The 5,922-nt window shown below is 45.3% G+C and overlaps 1 non-coding gene across 1 annotated transcript; it reads left to right on the forward strand.

Moving 5' to 3' along the window:
• Window positions 1–5,318: 5,318 nt before the first annotated feature.
• Window positions 5,319–5,460, forward strand: LOC119470759. Its single transcript, XR_005199727.1, has one exon. It is a non-coding gene; the product is annotated as a U4 spliceosomal RNA (small nuclear RNA).
• Window positions 5,461–5,922: the final 462 nt, after the last annotated feature.

Genomic DNA, 5,922 nt, shown 5'->3' on the forward strand with positions numbered 1-5,922 from the left:
AAAAAAAAAAAAAAAAAAAAGAAAGTGTGCCATTTTCAGGAGCCACAAGGACTCTAGCTTGCTAGGCTTGCAGACACATGGGAGTTAGAAAGGTGAGATGGATATAGCAATCAACAACTAAAATGTATTACAAATCTTGACCAGGTGTGGTGGCTCATACCTGTGATCCCAGCACTTTGAGAGGCTGAGGTGGGAGGATTGCTTGAGCCCAGAAGTTTGAAACCAGCCCAGGCAACATAGTGAGACCTGTCTCTGCAAAAAAACAAATAAAAAATAGCTGGGAGTGGTGGCTCATGCCTGTAGTTTCAGCTGCTCAGGAGGCTGAGGTGGAAGGATCACTGGAGCTTGGGATGTTGAGGCTGCAGTGAGCCGTGATCGCACCACTGCACTCCAGCCTGGGCAACAGAGCAAGACTCTTGTCTCAAAAAAAAAATTTTTTTTTCTTTTATTTTTTTGAGACAGAGTCTTCCTCTGTCATTCAGGCTGGAGTGCAGTGGTGCAATCTTGGCTCACTGCAACCTCTACCTCCCAGTTTCAAGCAGTTCTCCTGCCTCAGCCACCTGAGTAGCTGGGACTACAGGCACGCACCACGACGCCTGGATAATTTTTGTATTTTTAGTAGAGATGGGGTTTTGCCATGTTGGCCAGGCTGGTCTCAAACTCTTGATCTCAAGTGATCCACCCGCCTTGGCCTCCCAAAGTGCTGGGATTACAGGTGTGAACGACTGTGCCCAGCTCCCTTGTCAGTATTTCGAATCCTAATTTGAGTTTCCTGATAGAATCTGACTGATACAGGTACCTATCCAGCCAAGTAGGTACTAATATTATTCCCATTTTATGAATGAGGAAACTGAGGTCACAAAGAGTTTAAATGACTTGCTCAAGGCCACACAGCTATTTAACAGGCTGAGTAAAGACTCATTGCAGAGAATCTGGCTATAGAGCTGCAAAGGCCTTCAAAGGCCTTGAATGCCAGACTACGCAGACTATGTTCCCATCATCTACAGAGGGTGCCAGACTCTCACCCTTCCTTCCTTCTGCGATCCTCACAGAGCGTGGTGGGGCTCAGAGAGATCTTGGCTATGGAGGCCAGGCATGGTGGCTCACCCCTGTAATCCCAGGATTTTGGGAGGCTGAGGCAGGAGGATTACTTGAGCCCAGGAGTTTGAGACCAGCCTGGGTAACACAGGGAGACCCCCATCTCTACACTTAAAAATAAATAAATAGGCCAGGTGAGGTGGCTCTCGCCTGTAATCCTAGCACTTTGGGAGGCCGGGGTGGGTGGATCACCTGAGGTCAGGAGTTCAAGACCAGCCCGGCCATCAGGGTGAAACTCCATCATTATTAAAAAAAAAATAATAACAAAATAAAATAAAAATAAATGAATAAATAAATAAATTAGCTGGGCACAGTAACTGTAGTCACAGCTACTTGGGAGGCTGAGGTGGGAGGATCACTTGATCCCAGGAGTTTGAGCTATGATTGAGCCACTACACCAGCCTGGGTAACAGAGCAAGACCTTGTCTCCAAAAAAAAAAAAAAAAAAGGAGTGAGAGATCGAGAGAGAGAGACACGCAGAGAGAGATGTTGGCCATTGAAAGAGCTACTCTAGAGCTTCGTGGCACATGTGACCCAAAATTAGCCAATCACGGCATCACATTCCCCAGGCCACAGTGACTGGTTTAGGATGTGACCCAATCAAAGCCAAAGCATTTAGTTTCCTATGACATTTGTAGGAGATGCATATGCCCTCCTCTCCACCAGGCTTCAACCTGGAAGAAGGGAAAGCCTGGATTTGCCAGGATCCATGCGGATAAATGACTCCCAGTCAAGGAAGCAGAGCCAACAGAGAGAGAGAAACTGAATTCTGTGATATTCACACCCTGAATCCACCATATCTGAAATTCATCTAAACCTTTGGATGGGGTTTTACAAGACAATACATTCTTTTTTTTCCTTTGACTGTTAGAGTCCAAACTTCAGGGTCCCCACCTCGTTACTTGCAATGAAAGAGTCCCAACACAGTGGAAGACAGCTTGGAGTGGGAAAAGGAGTGAAGACTGCAGCAGCTGTGTGAACTTCTATTCATCCACCAAGACCCAACCTGAAGGTCACCATCTTTGTTGCTTCCTCCCCATTTCCTCATACACTTAGGAAGTCCATACACACCTCACAATGTACTATAATTATTTGGGTGGCTCTTGCTAACCCAGGCAGTACACAATTTGCTTGACTCTTTTTTTTTTCTTTTGGAGACAAAGTTTTGTTCTTGTTGCCCAGGCTGGAGTGCAATGGCGCGATATCGGCTCATGGCAACCTCCGCCTCCCTGGTTCAAGCGATTCTCCTGCCTCAGCCTCCCGAGTAGCTGGGATTACAGGCATGTGCCACCATGCCCAGCTAATTTTGTATTTTTAGTAGAGATGGGGTTTCTCCATGTTGGTCAGGCTGGTCTCAAACTTCAGACCTCAGGTGATCCGCCCGCCTAGGCCTCCCAAAGTACTTCACTTTTAGTAAAGGGCCTGGCACAAAGATAATACTAACTCACTGAGGGTTTGTTGAATGAATAAGCAAGTGCAAGAGATCAGGGCAGTAGCAACAGAAATAGGCAGGCAGAGATGGATGGGAGCCATCCCTGCAGTGCCAACTAAAAGTAATAGCAGCCTTAAATCTTTTTTTGGAATAAGACAGGCTTGTGATTAATATTAATAACAAAATGTTATTTAGTTGACTTGAACAAAATCCCTGGAGTCAAATTTATAATAGCTGTGACTTATCGCATGCCTCATGCGCCAGGTGTTTTATGTACATTAAATTAAATCTTCACCCCAGCCTGTCAATGGAGCTACGATGTGGTGACTCCACAGATCCAGTTTATTCTAAGGAACTGAAAGCAACTCCAGGGGATTCTGTAAGCAAATCACAGCAATTCCATCCTCCTTTGCTATAGCTAGATCGGGGAGGGGCAGGCCTAGGCCAATTGGGATCAACAGGGAAAGCTTCTTGACATGAGAAAGGATGTAAGAAAAGGTGCTCTTTTTTTTTTCCTTTTTCCTTTTTTGAGACGGAGTCTCACTCTGTCACCTAGGCTTGAGTGCAATGGTGCAATCTTGGCTCACTGCAGCCTTCACTTCCCAGGTTCAAGCAATTCTCCTGCCTCAGCCTCCTGAGTACCTGGGACTACAGGCGCCCACTACCACACCCAGCTGATTTTTTTTTCTGTGTGAGACGGTTTCACTCTGGTTGCCTAGGCTGGAGTGCAATAGTGTGATCTTGGCTCACTGCAACCTCCACTTCCCGGGTTCAAGCGGCTCCATGCTCGGCTAATTTTTGTGTTTTTAGTAGAGACGGGGTTTCTCTATGTTGGCCAGGCTGGTTTCAAACTCCTGACCTCAAGTGATCCACCCACTTAGGCCGCCCAAAGTGTTGGGATTACAGGCATGAGCCACCATGCCCAGCCTAATTTTTGTATTTTTAAGTAGAGATGGGGTTTTACCAGTTGGCGAGGCTGGTATCGAACTCCTGACCTCAAGTGATTCACCCACCTTGGCCTCCCAAAGTATTGGAGTTATAGGAGTGAGCCACTGTGCCTGGCCAAAAGGTGCTCTCTTTTGCTGGATTTGAACAGGGAATTTTGTGACCCTGGCTGTTCCTGGCACCCACTTTAACAAGCAGCCTGATAATGGAGAAGAGCAGAGCAAGAAAATCCTAGAGGAATGGCCAGGCGCAGTGGCTCATGCCTGTAATCCCAGCACTTTGGGAGGCCAAGGTGGTCAGATTACTTGAGTTCAGGAGTTGGAGACCAGCCTGGGCAACATAGTGAGACGTTGTCTTTGTTGAAAATTTAAAAAAAAAAAAAAAAAATCAGCTGCGTGTAGTGGCGTATGCCTGTAGTCCCAGCTAATTGGGAGCTTGAGGTGGGAGGCTTGCTTGAGTTTGGGAGGTTGAGGCTGCAGTGAGCTATGATTGCACCATGCACTCTAGCATGGAGAACAGACTAAGATCTTGTCTCAAAAAAACCAAAAAACAAACAAACAAAAACCAAAACACCACACACAGAAAAAAGAAAAAGAAAATCCTAGAGAAATGGATCCAGTTCTCCCATCACACCCAGCTCGAAGCTAACCAATCTCTGGACATCCAGTTATGCGAGTTATGTAACCCAAAGGCATACCTTCAAGTGAGTCCGTTGTATTTCTACTATTTCATTCAATTTTACAGTGAGGAAACCAAGACTTTGAGAGTCAATTACTCAAGATACCGTAGCTAGTAAAGTTAAGAGCTGGATTTCACTCCAAATGAGTCTCATCCCAAAGCTTTCGCTCATCCTAATAAACTGAGCCAAGAAAGTGACTTGGCTTCCGTTCTGATTCATCTGCTTACCTACTGAGATGGCTTCTCTTGTACATGCTGTTTCTACTGCCTAGAATGTTCTATGCCCTCTCCCTTTGCCTAGCAAACTCCTTCTTTCAGGTCAAAGCTTAAATAAATGTCATTTCCTGACTTCCTCCCCATCCTAATCCGACAGATTATTTTAGATCCCTTGGCCTTATTAGTGTATAAACTATATTAAAGTGATAATAGATTGAATTTTTCCTTCATTGTTATCACAACGATAACTGATCTATTACTGTAATTTGTCTGTAAATTCCATGAGGGCACACATATATTTGTTTTGCTCAGCATTGAATCCTTGAAATAGTGATTGTCACTTAGTGGGCAACAATAAAGATTTGATAAAATAAATGTGCTTGAGGCCAGGCACCATGGCTTATGCCTGTAATCCCAGCGCTTTGGGAGGCCATGGTGGGCACATCCCTCGAGGTCAGGAGTTTGAGACTGGCTAACATACGTTATCTAGACCTACAGCATCAGCTTCATTTAGGAGCTTGTTAGAAATGTAAATTATTCAGCCACATCTCAGACCTACTGGATGGGAAAGTTTATGAGTGGGGTGAGTAAGCTTTGTTTTAACAGTCCTGGGTGTATTGATTCAGGTCACACTGAGGTTTGAGAGAAAAGAAAAATAGCTCAGGGCAGTCTGAGTTATGCGAAGTATGCAAAATTTCTCAGGTCCACTGAGATTTGTGTATGGGAGTTCAGGCACACTCCCACCTCCACATGCCTGGGGACAATTGTTTAAAGATATTTTGTTTCAGACTGGCTGCCTCCCCCATTTCCTTCAGGTTCCTGAAATTTGTGATACAAAGAACAGTGTATAGACAATAGCTTATGTTATTTTTTTTTTTTTTCCACTTTCTCACCATTCCTATTCAACCTTGTTATACCTCTTCTTTTTTCCTTAAAAACCCACTTGAGAAGCTTTGGGCAGTGGCAGTATTGTAGCCAATGAGGTTTATACAAGGCGTGATTATTGCTAATTCAAAACTTTTCCCAATACCCCGCCATGACGACTTGAAAATATAGTTGGCATTGGCAATTTTTGACAGTCTCCACGGAGACTGAATTAAAAAAAAACAAACAAAAAACCCACTTGAGGACAGGCACGATGGCTCACACCTATAATCCAAGCACTTTGGGAGGCCGAGGCTGGCAGATCACCTGAGGTCAGAAGTTCAAGACCAGCCTGGCCAATATGGTGAAACCCCATCTCTACAAAAATACAAAAATTAGCCTGGCATGATGATGTAGTCAAGCTACAGGCAGGGGAACTGCTTGAACCGGGAGGGGAAGGTTGCAGTGAGTCGACATGGCATCATTGCACTCCAGCCTGGGAGAAAGAGTGAGACTCTGTCTCAAAAAAAAAAACAGAAAACACCACACGCTAGCCTCGGCGACAGAGCAAGATCCTGTCTTAAAAACAAACAAAAAGGCCGGGCGCGGTGGCTCAAGCCTGTAATCCCAGCACTTTGGGAGGCCGAGGCGGGTGGATCACGAGGTCAAGAGATCGAGACCATCCTGGT

This window comes from Cebus imitator, unplaced genomic scaffold (assembly GCF_001604975.1).
Source record: "Cebus imitator isolate Cc_AM_T3 unplaced genomic scaffold, Cebus_imitator-1.0 Scaffold39, whole genome shotgun sequence".
Classification (NCBI taxonomy): domain Eukaryota; kingdom Metazoa; phylum Chordata; class Mammalia; order Primates; family Cebidae; genus Cebus; species Cebus imitator.